We start from the raw sequence: 18,847 nt of genomic DNA, 5'->3' as shown, positions 1-18,847 counted from the left end.
CAACCCCAATATTCACTCGAACATAAGTGTGTCCTGAACTCTAACCCTAACCCTAACCCTTACCATATGGTCCCATTCATTCTAATGAATCTCATAGGCTATAATGGAGAATGGAAAAACATCCAAAATTTTTTCCCATCAAGAGTATACCATTCAGTGTGATATTAAAAAGACATCTTATCCAACACTAAACCCAACCCCAATATTCACTCGAACATAAGTGTGTCCTGAACTCTAACCCTAACCCTAACCCTTACCATATGGGCCCATTCATTCTAATGAATCTCATAGGGTATAATGGAGAATGGAAAAACATACAAAACTTTTTCCCATCAAGAGTATACCATTCAGTGTGATATTAAAAATACATCTTATCCAACCCTAAACCCAACCCCAATATTCACTCGAACATAAGTGTGTCCTGAACTCTAACCCTAACCCTAACCCTTACCATATGGGCCCATTCATTCTAATGAATCTCATAGGCTATAATGGAGAATGGAAAAACATCCAAAAGTTTTCCCCATCAAGAGTATACCATTCAGTGTGGTATTAAAAATACATCTTACCCAACCCTAAACCAGACCCCAATTTTAAACCGAACATATGTGTGTCCTGAACTCTAACCCTAACCCTTACCATATGGGCCCATTCATTCTAATGAATCTCATAGGGTATAATGGAGAATGGAAAAACATACAAAAATTTTTCCCATCAAGAGTATACCATTCAGTATGATATTAAAAATACATCTTATCCAACCCTAAACCCAACCCCAATATTCACTCGAACATAAGTGTGTCCTGAACTCTAACCCTAACCCTAACCCCTACCATTTGGGCCCATTCATTCTAATGAATCTCATAGGCTATAATGGAGAATGGAAAAACATCCAAAATTTTCCCCATCAACAGTGTACCATTCAGTGTGATATTAAAAATACATCTTATCCAACCCTAAACCCAACCCCAATATTCACCGAAACATAAGTGTGTCCTGAACTCTAACCCTAACCCTAACCCTTACCATATGGGCCCATTCATTCTAATGAATCTCATAGGGTATAATGGAGAATGGAAAAACATACAAAACTTTTTCCCATCAAGAGTATACCATTCAGTGTGATATTAAAAATACATCTTATCCAACCCTAAACCCAACCCCAATATTCACTCGAACATAAGTGTGTCCTGAACTCTAACCCTAACCCTTACCATATGGGCCCATTCATTCTAATGAATCTCATAGGCTATAATGGAGAATGGAAAAACATCCAAAAGTTTTCCCCATCAAGAGTATACCATTCAGTGTGGTATTAAAAATACATCTTACCCAACCCTAAACCAGACCCCAATTTTAAACCGAACATATGTGTGTCCTGAACTCTAACCCTAACCCTTACCATATGGGCCCATTCATTCTAATGAATCTCATAGGGTATAATGGAGAATGGAAAAACATACAAAAATTTTTCCCATCAAGAGTATACCATTCAGTATGATATTAAAAATACATCTTATCCAACCCTAAACCCAACCCCAATATTCACTCGAACATAAGTGTGTCCTGAACTCTAACCCTAACCCTAACCCCTACCATATGGGCCCATTCATTCTAATGAATCTCATAGGCTATAATGGAGAATGGAAAAACATCCAAAATTTTCCCCATCAACAGTGTACCATTCAGTGTGATATTAAAAATACATCTTATCCAACCCTAAACCCAAACCCAATATTCACCGAAACATAAGTGTGTCCTGAACTCTAACCCTAACCCTAACCCTTACCATATGGGCCCATTATTCTAATGAATCTCATAGGCTATAATGGAGAATGGAAAAACATCCAAAAATTTTTACCATCAAGATTATACCATTCAGTGTGATATTAAAAATACATCTTACCCAACCCTAAACCCAACCCCAATATTCACCCAAACATAAGTGCGTCCAGAACTCTAACCCTAACCCTAACCCTTAACATATGGGCCCATTCATTCTAATGAATCTCATAGGCTATAATGGAGAATGGAAAAACATCCAAAATTTTTTCCCATCAAGAGTATACCATTCAGTGTGATATTAAAAATACATCTTATCCAACCCTAAACCCAACCCCAATATTCACTCGAACATAAGTGTGTCCTGAACTCTAACCCTAACCCTAACCCTTACCATATGGTCCCATTCATTCTAATGAATCTCATAGGCTATAATGGAGAATGGAAAAACATCCAAAATTTTTTCCCATCAAGAGTATACCATTCAGTGTGATATTAAAAAGACATCTTATCCAACACTAAACCCAACCCCAATATTCACTCGAACATAAGTGTGTCCTGAACTCTAACCCTAACCCTAACCCTTACCATATGGGCCCATTCATTCTAATGAATCTCATAGGGTATAATGGAGAATGGAAAAACATACAAAACTTTTTCCCATCAAGAGTATACCATTCAGTGTGATATTAAAAATACATCTTATCCAACCCTAAACCCAACCCCAATATTCACTCGAACATAAGTGTGTCCTGAACTCTAACCCTAACCCTAACCCTTACCATATGGGCCCATTCATTCTAATGAATCTCATAGGCTATAATGGAGAATGGAAAAACATCCAAAAGTTTTCCCCATCAAGAGTATACCATTCAGTGAGGTATTAAAAATACATCTTACCCAACCCTAAACCAGACCCCAATTTTAAACCGAACATATGTGTGTCCTGAACTCTAACCCTAACCCTTACCATATGGGCCCATTCATTCTAATGAATCTCATAGGGTATAATGGAGAATGGAAAAACATACAAAAATTTTTCCCATCAAGAGTATACCATTCAGTATGATATTAAAAATACATCTTATCCAACCCTAAACCCAACCCCAATATTCACTCGAACATAAGTGTGTCCTGAACTCTAACCCTAACCCTAACCCCTACCATTTGGGCCCATTCATTCTAATGAATCTCATAGGCTATAATGGAGAATGGAAAAACATCCAAAATTTTCCCCATCAACAGTGTACCATTCAGTGTGATATTAAAAATACATCTTATCCAACCCTAAACCCAACCCCAATATTCACCGAAACATAAGTGTGTCCTGAACTCTAACCCTAACCCTAACCCTTACCATATGGGCCCATTCATTCTAATGAATCTCATAGGGTATAATGGAGAATGGAAAAACATACAAAACTTTTTCCCATCAAGAGTATACCATTCAGTGTGATATTAAAAATACATCTTATCCAACCCTAAACCCAACCCCAATATTCACTCGAACATAAGTGTGTCCTGAACTCTAACCCTAACCCTTACCATATGGGCCCATTCATTCTAATGAATCTCATAGGCTATAATGGAGAATGGAAAAACATCCAAAAGTTTTCCCCATCAAGAGTATACCATTCAGTGTGGTATTAAAAATACATCTTACCCAACCCTAAACCAGACCCCAATTTTAAACCGAACATATGTGTGTCCTGAACTCTAACCCTAACCCTTACCATATGGGCCCATTCATTCTAATGAATCTCATAGGGTATAATGGAGAATGGAAAAACATACAAAAATTTTTCCCATCAAGAGTATACCATTCAGTATGATATTAAAAATACATCTTGTCCAACCCTAAACCCAACCCCAATATTCACTCGAACATAAGTGTGTCCTGAACTCTAACCCTAACCCTAACCCCTACCATATGGGCCCATTCATTCTAATGAATCTCATAGGCTATAATGGAGAATGGAAAAACATCCAAAATTTTCCCCATCAACAGTGTACCATTCAGTGTGATATTAAAAATACATCTTATCCAACCCTAAACCCAAACCCAATATTCACCGAAACATAAGTGTGTCCTGAACTCTAACCCTAACCCTAACCCTTACCATATGGGCCCATTATTCTAATGAATCTCATAGGCTATAATGGAGAATGGAAAAACATCCAAAAATTTTTACCATCAAGATTATACCATTCAGTGTGATATTAAAAATACATCTTACCCAACCCTAAACCCAACCCCAATATTCACCCAAACATAAGTGCGTCCAGAACTCTAACCCTAACCCTAACCCTTAACATATGGGCCCATTCATTCTAATGAATCTCATAGGCTATAATGGAGAATGGAAAAACATCCAAAATTTTTTCCCATCAAGAGTATACCATTCAGTGTGATATTAAAAATACATCTTATCCAACCCTAAACCCAACCCCAATATTCACTCGAACATAAGTGTGTCCTGAACTCTAACCCTAACCCTAACCCTTACCATATGGTCCCATTCATTCTAATGAATCTCATAGGCTATAATGGAGAATGGAAAAACATCCAAAATTTTTTCCCATCAAGAGTATACCATTCAGTGTGATATTAAAAAGACATCTTATCCAACACTAAACCCAACCCCAATATTCACTCGAACATAAGTGTGTCCTGAACTCTAACCCTAACCCTAACCCTTACCATATGGGCCCATTCATTCTAATGAATCTCATAGGGTATAATGGAGAATGGAAAAACATACAAAACTTTTTCCCATCAAGAGTATACCATTCAGTGTGATATTAAAAATACATCTTATCCAACCCTAAACCCAACCCCAATATTCACTCGAACATAAGTGTGTCCTGAACTCTAACCCTAACCCTAACCCTTACCATATGGGCCCATTCATTCTAATGAATCTCATAGGCTATAATGGAGAATGGAAAAACATCCAAAAGTTTTCCCCATCAAGAGTATACCATTCAGTGAGGTATTAAAAATACATCTTACCCAACCCTAAACCAGACCCCAATTTTAAACCGAACATATGTGTGTCCTGAACTCTAACCCTAACCCTTACCATATGGGCCCATTCATTCTAATGAATCTCATAGGGTATAATGGAGAATGGAAAAACATACAAAAATTTTTCCCATCAAGAGTATACCATTCAGTATGATATTAAAAATACATCTTATCCAACCCTAAACCCAACCCCAATATTCACTCGAACATAAGTGTGTCCTGAACTCTAACCCTAACCCTAACCCCTACCATTTGGGCCCATTCATTCTAATGAATCTCATAGGCTATAATGGAGAATGGAAAAACATCCAAAATTTTCCCCATCAACAGTGTACCATTCAGTGTGATATTAAAAATACATCTTATCCAACCCTAAACCCAACCCCAATATTCACCGAAACATAAGTGTGTCCTGAACTCTAACCCTAACCCTAACCCTTACCATATGGGCCCATTCATTCTAATGAATCTCATAGGGTATAATGGAGAATGGAAAAACATACAAAACTTTTTCCCATCAAGAGTATACCATTCAGTGTGATATTAAAAATACATCTTATCCAACCCTAAACCCAACCCCAATATTCACTCGAACATAAGTGTGTCCTGAACTCTAACCCTAACCCTTACCATATGGGCCCATTCATTCTAATGAATCTCATAGGCTATAATGGAGAATGGAAAAACATCCAAAAGTTTTCCCCATCAAGAGTATACCATTCAGTGTGGTATTAAAAATACATCTTACCCAACCCTAAACCAGACCCCAATTTTAAACCGAACATATGTGTGTCCTGAACTCTAACCCTAACCCTTACCATATGGGCCCATTCATTCTAATGAATCTCATAGGGTATAATGGAGAATGGAAAAACATACAAAAATTTTTCCCATCAAGAGTATACCATTCAGTATGATATTAAAAATACATCTTATCCAACCCTAAACCCAACCCCAATATTCACTCGAACATAAGTGTGTCCTGAACTCTAACCCTAACCCTAACCCCTACCATATGGGCCCATTCATTCTAATGAATCTCATAGGCTATAATGGAGAATGGAAAACATCCAAAATTTTCCCCATCAACAGTGTACCATTCAGTGTGATATTAAAAATACATCTTATCCAACCCTAAACCCAAACCCAATATTCACCGAAACATAAGTGTGTCCTGAACTCTAACCCTAACCCTAACCCTTACCATATGGGCCCATCCATTCTAATGAATCTCATAGGCTATAATGGAGAATGGAAAAACATCCAAAAATTTTTACCATCAAGATTATACCATTCAGTGTGATATTAAAAATACATCTTACCCAACCCTAAACCCAACCCCAATATTCACCCAAACATAAGTGCGTTCAGAACTCTAACCCTAACCCTAACCCTTACCATATGGGCCCATTCATTCTAATGAATCTCATAGGCTATAATGGAGAATGGAAAAACATCCAAAAAATTTTCCCATCAAGAGTATACCATTCAGTGTGATATTAAAAATACATCTTATCCAACCCTAAACCCAACCCCAATATTCACTCGAACATAAGTGTGTCCTGAACTCTAACCCTAACCCTAACCCCTACCATATGGGCCCATTCATTCTAATGAATCTCATAGGCTATAATGGAGAATGGAAAAACATCCAAAATTTTCCCCATCAACAGTGTACCATTCAGTGTGATATTAAAAATACATCTTATCCAACCCTAAACCCAAACCCAATATTCACCGAAACATAAGTGTGTCCTGAACTCTAACCCTAACCCTAACCCTTACCATATGGGCCCATCCATTCAAATGAATCTCATAGGCTATAATGGAGAATGGAAAAACATCCAAAAATTTTTACCATCAAGATTATACCATTCAGTGTGATATTAAAAATACATCTTACCCAACCCTAAACCCAACCCCAATATTCACCCAAACATAAGTGCGTTCAGAACTCTAACCCTAACCCTAACCCTTACCATATGGGCCCATTCATTCTAATGAATCTCATAGGCTATAATGGAGAATGGAAAAACATCCAAAAAATTTTCCCATCAAGAGTATACCATTCAGTGTGATATTAAAAATACATCTTATCCAACCCTAAACCCAACCCCAATATTCACTCGAACATAAGTGTGTCCTGAACTCTAACCCTAACCCTAACCCTTACCATATGGGCCCATTCATTCTAATGAATCTCCTAGGCTATAATGGAGAATGGAAAAACATCCAAAAATTTACCCCATCAACAGTGTACCATTCAGTGTGATATTAAAAATTAATCTTATCCAACCCTAAACCCAACCCCAAAATCACCGAAACATAAGTGTGTCCTGAACTCTAACCCTAACCCTAACCCTTACCATATGGGCCCATTCATTCTAATGAATCTCATAGGCTATAATGGAGAATGGAAAAACATCCACAATTTTTCCCCATCAACAGTGTACCATTCAGTGTGATATTAAAAATACATCTTATCCAACCCTAAACCCAACCCCAATATTCACTGAAACATAAGTGTGACCTGAACTCTAACCCTAACCCTAACCCTTACCATATGGGCCCATTCATTCTAATGAATCTCATAGGCTATAATGGAGAATGGAAAAACATCCAAAAATTTTTACCATCAAGATTATACCATTCAGTGTGATATTAAAAATACATCTTACCCAACCCTAAACCCAATCCCAATATTCTCCCCAAAAAAAGTGTGACCTGAACTCTAACCCTAACCCTAACCCTTACCATATGGGCCCATTCATTCTAATGAATCTCATAGGCTATAATGGAGAATGGAAAAACATCCAAAAGTTTTCCCCATCAAGAGTATACCATTCAGTGTGGTATTAAAAATACATCTTACCCAACCCTAAACCAGACCCCAATTTTAAACCGAACATATGTGTGTCCTGAACTCTAACCCTAACCCTTACCATATGGGCCCATTCATTCTAATGAATCTCATAGGGTATAATGGAGAATGGAAAAACATACAAAAATTTTTCCCATCAAGAGTATACCATTCAGTATGATATTAAAAATACATCTTATCCAACCCTAAACCCAACCCCAATATTCACTCGAACATAAGTGTGTCCTGAACTCTAACCCTAACCCTAACCCCTACCATATGGGCCCATTCATTCTAATGAATCTCATAGGCTATAATGGAGAATGGAAAAACATCCAAAATTTTCCCCATCAACAGTGTACCATTCAGTGTGATATTAAAAATACATCTTATCCAACCCTAAACCCAAACCCAATATTCACCGAAACATAAGTGTGTCCTGAACTCTAACCCTAACCCTAACCCTTACCATATGGGCCCATCCATTCTAATGAATCTCATAGGCTATAATGGAGAATGGAAAAACATCCAAAAATTTTTACCATCAAGATTATACCATTCAGTGTGATATTAAAAATACATCTTACCCAACCCTAAACCCAACCCCAATATTCACCCAAACATAAGTGCGTTCAGAACTCTAACCCTAACCCTAACCCTTACCATATGGGCCCATTCATTCTAATGAATCTCATAGGCTATAATGGAGAATGGAAAAACATCCAAAAAAATTTCCCATCAAGGGTATACCATTCAGTGTGATATTAAAAATACATCTTATCCAACCCTAAACCCAACCCAAATATTCACTCGAACATAAGTGTGTCCTGAACTCTAACCCTAACCCTAACCCCTACCATATGGGCCCATTCATTCTAATGAATCTCATAGGCTATAATGGAGAATGGAAAAACATCCAAAATTTTCCCCATCAACAGTGTACCATTCAGTGTGATATTAAAAATACATCTTATCCAACCCTAAACCCAAACCCAATATTCACCGAAACATAAGTGTGTCCTGAACTCTAACCCTAACCCTAACCCTTACCATATGGGCCCATCCATTCTAATGAATCTCATAGGCTATAATGGAGAATGGAAAAACATCCAAAAATTTTTACCATCAAGATTATACCATTCAGTGTGATATTAAAAATACATCTTACCCAACCCTAAACCCAACCCCAATATTCACCCAAACATAAGTGCGTTCAGAACTCTAACCCTAACCCTAACCCTTACCATATGGGCCCATTCATTCTAATGAATCTCATAGGCTATAATGGAGAATGGAAAAACATCCAAAAAATTTTCCCATCAAGAGTATACCATTCAGTGTGATATTGAAAATACATCTTATCCAACCCTAAACCCAACCCCAATATTCACTCGAACATAAGTGTGTCCTGAACTCTAACCCTAACCCTAACCCCTACCATATGGGCCCATTCATTCTAATGAATCTCATAGGCTATAATGGAGAATGGAAAAACATCCAAAATTTTCCCCATCAACAGTGTACCATTCAGTGTGATATTAAAAATTAATCTTATCCAACCCTAAACCCAACCCCAAAATCACCGAAACATAAGTGTGTCCTGAACTCTAACCCTAACCCTAACCCTTACCATATGGGCCCATTCATTCTAATGAATCTCATAGGCTATAATGGAGAATGGAAAAACATCCACAATTTTTCCCCATCAACAGTGTACCATTCAGTGTGATATTAAAAATACATCTTATCCAACCCTAAACCCAACCCCAATATTCACTGAAACATAAGTGTGACCTGAACTCTAACCCTAACCCTAACCCTTACCATATGGGCCCATTCATTCTAATGAATCTCATAGGCTATAATGGAGAATGGAAAAACATCCAAAAATTTTTACCATCAAGATTATACCATTCAGTGAGATATTAAAAATACATCTTACCCAACCCTAAACCCAATCCCAATATTCACCCCAAAAAAAGTGTGACCTGAACTCTAACCCTAACCCTAACCCTTACCATATGGGCCCATTCATTCTAATGAATCTCATAGGCTATAATGGAGAATGGAAAAACATCCAAAAGTTTTCCCCATCAAGAGTATACCATTCAGTGTGGTATTAAAAATACATCTTACCCAACCCTAAACCAGACCCCAATTTTAAACCGAACATATGTGTGTCCTGAACTCTAACCCTAACCCTTACCATATGGGCCCATTCATTCTAATGAATCTCATAGGCTATAATGGAGAATGGAAAAACATACAAAAATTTTTCCCATCAAGAGTATACCATTCAGTATGATATTAAAAATACATCTTATCCAACCCTAAACCCAACCCCAATATTCACTCGAACATAAGTGTGTCCTGAACTCTAACCCTAACCCTAACCCCTACCATATGGGCCCATTCATTCTAATGAATCTCATAGGCTATAATGGAGAATGGAAAAACATCCAAAATTTTCCCCATCAACAGTGTACCATTCAGTGTGATATTAAAAATACATCTTATCCAACCCTAAACCCAAACCCAATATTCACCGAAACATAAGTGTGTCCTGAACTCTAACCCTAACCCTAACCCTTACCATATGGGCCCATCCATTCTAATGAATCTCATAGGCTATAATGGAGAATGGAAAAACATCCAAAAAATTTTACCATCAAGATTATACCATTCAGTGTGATATTAAAAATACATCTTACCCAACCCTAAACCCAACCCCAATATTCACCCAAACATAAGTGCGTTCAGAACTCTAACCCTAACCCTAACCCTTACCATATGGGCCCATTCATTCTAATGAATCTCATAGGCTATAATGGAGAATGGAAAAACATCCAAAAAATTTTCCCATCAAGAGTATACCATTCAGTGTGATATTAAAAATACATCTTATCCAACCCTAAACCCAACCCAAATATTCACTCGAACATAAGTGTGTCCTGAACTCTAACCCTAACCCTAACCCCTACCATATGGGCCCATTCATTCTAATGAATCTCATAGGCTATAATGGAGAATGGAAAAACATCCAAAATTTTCCCCATCAACAGTGTACCATTCAGTGTGATATTAAAAATTAATCTTATCCAACCCTAAACCCAACCCCAAAATCACCGAAACATAAGTGTGTCCTGAACTCTAACCCTAACCCTAACCCTTACCATATGGGCCCATTCATTCTAATGAATCTCATAGGCTATAATGGAGAATGGAAAAACATCCACAATTTTTCCCCATCAACAGTGTACCATTCAGTGTGATATTAAAAATACATCTTATCCAACCCTAAACCCAACCCCAATATTCACTGAAACATAAGTGTGACCTGAACTCTAACCCTAACCCTAACCCTTACCATATGGGCCCATTCATTCTAATGAATCTCATAGGCTATAATGGAGAATGGAAAAACATCCAAAAATTTTTACCATCAAGATTATACCATTCAGTGTGATATTAAAAATACATCTTACCCAACCCTAAACCCAATCCCAATATTCACCCCAAAAAAAGTGTGACCTGAACTCTAACCCTAACCCTAACCCTTACCATATGGGCCCATTCATTCTAATGAATATCATAGGCTATAATGGAGAATGGAAAAACATCCAAAATTTTCCCCATCAACAGTGTACCATTCAGTGTGATATTAAAAATACATCTTATCCAACCCTAAACCCAACCCCAATATTCACCGAAACATAAGTGTGTCCTGAACTCTAACCCTAACCCTAACCCTTACCATATGGGCCCATCCATTCTAATGAATCTCATAGGGTATAATGGAGAATGGAAAAACATCCAAAAATTTTTCCCATCAAGAGTATACCATTCAGTATGATATTAAAAATACATCTTATCCAACCCTAAACCCAACCCCAATATTCACTCGAACATAAGTGTGTCCTGAACTCTAACCCTAACCCTAACCCCTACCATATGGGCCCATTCATTCTAATGAATCTCATAGGCTATAATGGAGAATGGAAAAACATCCAAAATTTTCCCCATCAACAGTGTACCATTCAGTGTGATATTAAAAATACATCTTATCCAACCCTAAACCCAAACCCAATATTCACCGAAACATAAGTGTGTCCTGAACTCTAACCCTAACCCTAACCCTTACCATATGGGCCCATCCATTCTAATGAATCTCATAGGCTATAATGGAGAATGGAAAAACATCCAAAAATTTTTACCATCAAGATTATACCATTCAGTGTGATATTAAAAATACATCTTACCCAACCCTAAACCCAACCCCAATATTCACCCAAACATAAGTGCGTTCAGAACTCTAACCCTAACCCTAACCCTTACCATATGGGCCCATTCATTCTAATGAATCTCATAGGCTATAATGGAGAATGGAAAAACATCCAAAAATTTTCCCATCAAGAGTATACCATTCAGTGTGATATTAAAAATACATCTTATCCAACCCTAAACCCAACCCCAATATTCACTCGAACATAAGTGTGTCCTGAACTCTAACCCTAACCCTAACCCCTACCATATGGGCCCATTCATTCTAATGAATCTCATAGGCTATAATGGAGAATGGAAAAACATCCAAAATTTTCCCCATCAACAGTGTACCATTCAGTGTGATATTAAAAATACATCTTATCCAACCCTAAACCCAAACCCAATATTCACCGAAACATAAGTGTGTCCTGAACTCTAACCCTAACCCTAACCCTTACCATATGGGCCCATCCATTCTAATGAATCTCATAGGCTATAATGGAGAATGGAAAAACATCCAAAAATTTTTACCATCAAGATTATACCATTCAGTGTGATATTAAAAATACATCTTACCCAACCCTAAACCCAACCCCAATATTCACCCAAACATAAGTGCGTTCAGAACTCTAACCCTAACCCTAACCCTTACCATATGGGCCCATTCATTCTAATGAATCTCATAGGCTATAATGGAGAATGGAAAAACATCCAAAAAATTTTCCCATCAAGAGTATACCATTCAGTGTGATATTAAAAATACATCTTATCCAACCCTAAACCCAACCCCAATATTCACTCGAACATAAGTGTGTCCTGAACTCTAACCCTAACCCTAACCCTTACCATATGGGCCCATTCATTCTAATGAATCTCCTAGGCTATAATGGAGAATGGAAAAACATCCAAAAATTTACCCCATCAACAGTGTACCATTCAGTGTGATATTAAAAATTAATCTTATCCAACCCTAAACCCAACCCCAAAATCACCGAAACATAAGTGTGTCCTGAACTCTAACCCTAACCCTAACCCTTACCATATGGGCCCATTCATTCTAATGAATCTCATAGGCTATAATGGAGAATGGAAAAACATCCACAATTTTTCCCCATCAACAGTGTACCATTCAGTGTGATATTAAAAATACATCTTATCCAACCCTAAACCCAACCCCAATATTCACTGAAACATAAGTGTGACCTGAACTCTAACCCTAACCCTAACCCTTACCATATGGGCCCATTCATTCTAATGAATCTCATAGGCTATAATGGAGAATGGAAAAACATCCAAAAATTTTTACCATCAAGATTATACCATTCAGTGTGATATTAAAAATACATCTTACCCAACCCTAAACCCAATCCCAATATTCACCCCAAAAAAAGTGTGACCTGAACTCTAACCCTAACCCTAACCCTTACCATATGGGCCCATTCATTCTAATGAATATCATAGGCTATAATGGAGAATGGAAAAACATCCAAAATTTTCCCCATCAACAGTGTACCATTCAGTGTGATATTAAAAATACATCTTATCCAACCCTAAACCCAACCCCAATATTCACCGAAACATAAGTGTGTCCTGAACTCTAACCCTAACCCTAACCCTTACCATATGGGCCCATCCATTCTAATGAATCTCATAGGGTATAATGGAGAATGGAAAAACATCCAAAAAATTTTCCCATCAAGAGTATACCATTCAGTATGATATTAAAAATACATCTTATCCAACCCTAAACCCAACCCCAATATTCACTCGAACATAAGTGTGTCCTGAACTCTAACCCTAACCCTAACCCCTACCATATGGGCCCATTCATTCTAATGAATCTCATAGGCTATAATGGAGAATGGAAAAACATCCAAAATTTTCCCCATCAACAGTGTACCATTCAGTGTGATATTAAAAATACATCTTATCCAACCCTAAACCCAAACCCAATATTCACCGAAACATAAGTGTGTCCTGAACTCTAACCCTAACCCTAACCCTTACCATATGGGCCCATCCATTCTAATGAATCTCATAGGCTATAATGGAGAATGGAAAAACATCCAAAAAATTTTACCATCAAGATTATACCATTCAGTGTGATATTAAAAATACATCTTACCCAACCCTAAACCCAACCCCAATATTCACCCAAACATAAGTGCGTTCAGAACTCTAACCCTAACCCTAACCCTTACCATATGGGCCCATTCATTCTAATGAATCTCATAGGCTATAATGGAGAATGGAAAAACATCCAAAAAATTTTCCCATCAAGAGTATACCATTCAGTGTGATATTAAAAATACATCTTATCCAACCCTAAACCCAACCCCAATATTCACTCGAACATAAGTGTGTCCTGAACTCTAACCCTAACCCTAAACCTTACCATATGGGCCCATTCATTCTAATGAATCTCCTAGGCTATAATGGAGAATGGAAAAACATCCAAAAATTTACCCCATCAACAGTGTACCATTCAGTGAGATATTAAAAATTAATCTTATCCAACGCTAAACCCAACCCCAAAATCACCGAAACATAAGTGTGTCCTGAACTCTAACCCTAACCCTAACCCTTACCATATGGGCCCATTCATTCTAATGAATCTCATAGGCTATAATGGAGAATGGAAAAACATCCACAATTTTTCCCCATCAACAGTGTACCATTCAGTGTGATATTAAAAATACATCTTATCCAACCCTAAACCCAACCCCAATATTCACTGAAACATAAGTGTGACCTGAACTCTAACCCTAACCCTAACCCTTACCATATGGGCCCATTCATTCTAATGAATCTCATAGGCTATAATGGAGAATGGAAAAACATCCAAAAATTTTTACCATCAAGATTATACCATTCAGTGTGATATTAAAAATACATCTTACCCAACCCTAAACCCAATCCCAATATTCACCCCCAAAAAAGTGTGACCTGAACTCTAACCCTAACCCTAACCCTTACCATATGGGCCCATTCATTCTAATGAATATCATAGGCTATAATGGAGAATGGAAAAACATCCAAAATTTTCCCCATCAACAGTGTACCATTCAGTGTGATATTAAAAATACATCTTATCCAACCCTAAACCCAACCCCAATATTCACCGAAACATAAGTGTGTCCTGAACTCTAACCCTAACCCTAACCCTTACCATATGGGCCCATCCATTCTAATGAATCTCATAGGCTATAATGGAGAATGGAAAAACATCCAAAAAATTTTACCATCAAGATTATACCATTCAGTGTGATATTAAAAATACATCTTATCCAACACTAAACCCAACCCCAATATTCACTCGAACATAAGTGTGTCCTGAACTCTAACCCTAACCCTAACCCTTACCATATGGGCCCATTCATTCTAATGAATCTCATAGGCTATAATGGAGAATGGAAAAACATCCACAATTTTTCCCCATCAACAGTGTACCATTCAGTGTGATATTAAAAATACATCTTATCCAACCCTAAACCCAACCCCAATATTCACTGAAACATAAGTGTGACCTGAACTCTAACCCTAACCCTAACCCTTACCATATGGGCCCATTCATTCTAATGAATCTCATAGGCTATAATGGAGAATGGAAAAACATCCAAAAAATTTTACCATCAAGATTATACCATTCAGTGTGATATTAAAAATACATCTTACCCAACCCTAAACCCAACCCCAATATTCACCCCAAAAAAAGTGTGACCTGAACTCTAACCCTAACCCTAACCCTTACCATATGGGCCCATTCATTCTAATGAATATCATAGGCTATAATGGAGAATGGAAAAACATCCAAAATTTTCCCCATCAACAGTGTACCATTCAGTGTGATATTAAAAATACATCTTATCCAACCCTAAACCCAACCCCAATATTCACCGAAACATAAGTGTGTCCTGAACTCTAACCCTAACCCTAACCCTTACCATATGGGCCCATCCATTCTAATGAATCTCATAGGCTATAATGGAGAATGGAAAAACATCCAAAAATTTTTACCATCAAGATTATACCATTCAGTGTGATATTAAAAATACATCTTACCCAACCCTAAACCCAACCCCAATATTCACCCAAACATAAGTGCGTTCAGAACTCTAACCCAAACCCTAACCCTTACCATATGGGCCCATTCATTCTAATGAATCTCATAGGCTATAATGGAGAATGGAAAAACATCCAAAAATTTTTCCCATCAAGAGTATACCATTCAGTGTGATATTAAAAATACATCTTATCCAACCCTAAACCCAACCCCAATATTCACTCGAACATAAGTGTGTCCTGAACTCTAACCCTAACCCTAACCCTTACCATATGGGCCCATTCATTCTAATGAATCTCCTAGGCTATAATGGAGAATGGAAAAACATCCAAAAATTTTCCCCATCAACAGTGTACCATTCAGTGTGATATTAAAAATTAATCTTATCCAACCCTAAACCCAACCCCAATATTCACCGAAACATAAGTGTGTCCTGAACTCTAACCCTAACCCTAACCCTTACCATATGGGCCCATTCATTCTAATGAATCTCATAGGCTATAATGGAGAATGGAAAAACATCCAAAAATTTTTACCATCAAGATTATACCATTCAGTGTGATATTAAAAATACATCTTACCCAACCCTAAACCCAACCCCAATATTCACCCAAACATAAGTGCGTCCAGAACTCTAACCCTAACCCTAACCCTTAACATATGGGCCCATTCATTCTAATGAATCTCATAGGCTATAATGGAGAATGGAAAAACATCCAAAATTTTTTCCCATCAAGAGTATACCATTCAGTGTGATATTAAAAATACATCTTATCCAACCCTAAACCCAACCCCAATATTCACTCGAACATAAGTGTGTCCTGAACTCTAACCCTAACCCTAACCCTTACCATATGGTCCCATTCATTCTAATGAATCTCATAGGCTATAATGGAGAATGGAAAAACATCCAAAAATTTTTCCCATCAAGAGTATACCATTCAGTGTGATATTAAAAAGACATCTTATCCAACACTAAACCCAACCCCAATATTCACTCGAACATAAGTGTGTCCTGAACTCTAACCCTAACCCTAACCCTTACCATATGGGCCCATTCATTCTAATGAATCTCATAGGGTATAATGGAGAATGGAAAAACATACAAAACTTTTTCCCATCAAGAGTATACCATTCAGTGTGATATTAAAAATACATCTTATCCAACCCTAAACCCAACCCCAATATTCACTCGAACATAAGTGTGTCCTGAACTCTAACCCTAACCCTAACCCTTACCATATGGGCCCATTCATTCTAATGAATCTCATAGGCTATAATGGAGAATGGAAAAACATCCAAAAGTTTTCCCCATCAAGAGTATACCATTCAGTGTGGTATTAAAAATACATCTTACCCAACCCTAAACCAGACCCCAATTTTAAACCGAACATATGTGTGTCCTGAACTCTAACCCTAACCCTTACCATATGGGCCCATTCATTCTAATGAATCTCATAGGCTATAATGGAGAATGGAAAAACATCCAAAATTTTTTCCCATCAAGAGTATACCATTCAGTGTGATATTAAAAAGACATCTTATCCAACACTAAACCCAACCCCAATATTCACTCGAACATAAGTGTGTCCTGAACTCTAACCCTAACCCTAACCCCTACCATATGGGCCCATTCATTCTAATGAATCTCATAGGCTATAATGGAGAATGGAAAAACATCCAAAATTTTCCCCATCAACAGTGTACCATTCAGTGTGATATTAAAAATACATCTTATCCAACCCTAAACCCAAACCCAATATTCACCGAAACATAAGTGTGTCCTGAACTCTAACCCTAACCCTACCCCTTACCATATGGGCCCATCCATTCTAATGAATCTCATAGGCTATAATGGAGAATGGAAAAACATCCAAAAATTTTTACCATCAAGATTATACCATTCAGTGTGATATTAAAAATACATCTTACCCAACCCTAAACCCAACCCCAATATTCACCCAAACATAAGTGCGTTCAGAACTCTAACCCTAACCCTAACCCTTACCATATGGGCCCATTCATTCTAATGAATCTCATAGGCTATAATGGAGAATGGAAAAACATCCAAAAAATTTTCCCATCAAGAGTATACCATTCAGTGTGATATTAAAAATACATCTTATCCAACCCTAAACCCAACCCCAATATTCACTCGAACATAAGTGTGTCCTGAACTCTAACCCTAACCCTAACCCTTACCATATGGGCCCATTCATTCTAATGAATCTCCTAGGCTATAATGGAGAATGGAAAAACATCCAAAAATTTTCCCCATCAACAGTGTACCATTCAGTGTGATATTAAAAATTAATCTTATCCAACCCTAAACCCAACCCCAAAATCACCGAAACATAAGTGTGTCCTGAACTCTAACCCTAACCCTAACCCTTACCATATGGGCCCATTCATTCTAATGAATCTCATAGGCTATAATGGAGAATGGAAAAACATCCACAATTTTTCCCCATCAACAGTGTACCATTCAGTGTGATATTAAAAATACATCTTATCCAACCCTAAACCCAACCCCAATATTCACTGAAACATAAGTGTGACCTGAACTCTAACCCTAACCCTTACCATATGGGCCCATTCATTCTAATGAATCTCATAGGCTATAATGGAGAATGGAAAAACATCCAAAAAATTTTACCATCAAGATTATACCATTCAGTGTGATATTAAAAATACATCTTACCCAACCCTAAACCCAACCCCAATATACACCCAAAAAAAAGTGTGACCTGAACTCTAACCCTAACCCTAACCCTTACCATATGGGCCCATTCATTCTAATGAATATCATAGGCTATAATGGAGAATGGAAAAACATCCAAAATTTTCCCCA

The sequence above is a fragment of the Heteronotia binoei genome, chromosome 8 (genome assembly GCF_032191835.1).
Source record: "Heteronotia binoei isolate CCM8104 ecotype False Entrance Well chromosome 8, APGP_CSIRO_Hbin_v1, whole genome shotgun sequence".
NCBI lineage: Eukaryota > Metazoa > Chordata > Lepidosauria > Squamata > Gekkonidae > Heteronotia > Heteronotia binoei.
This window is presented reverse-complemented; position numbering follows the sequence as displayed.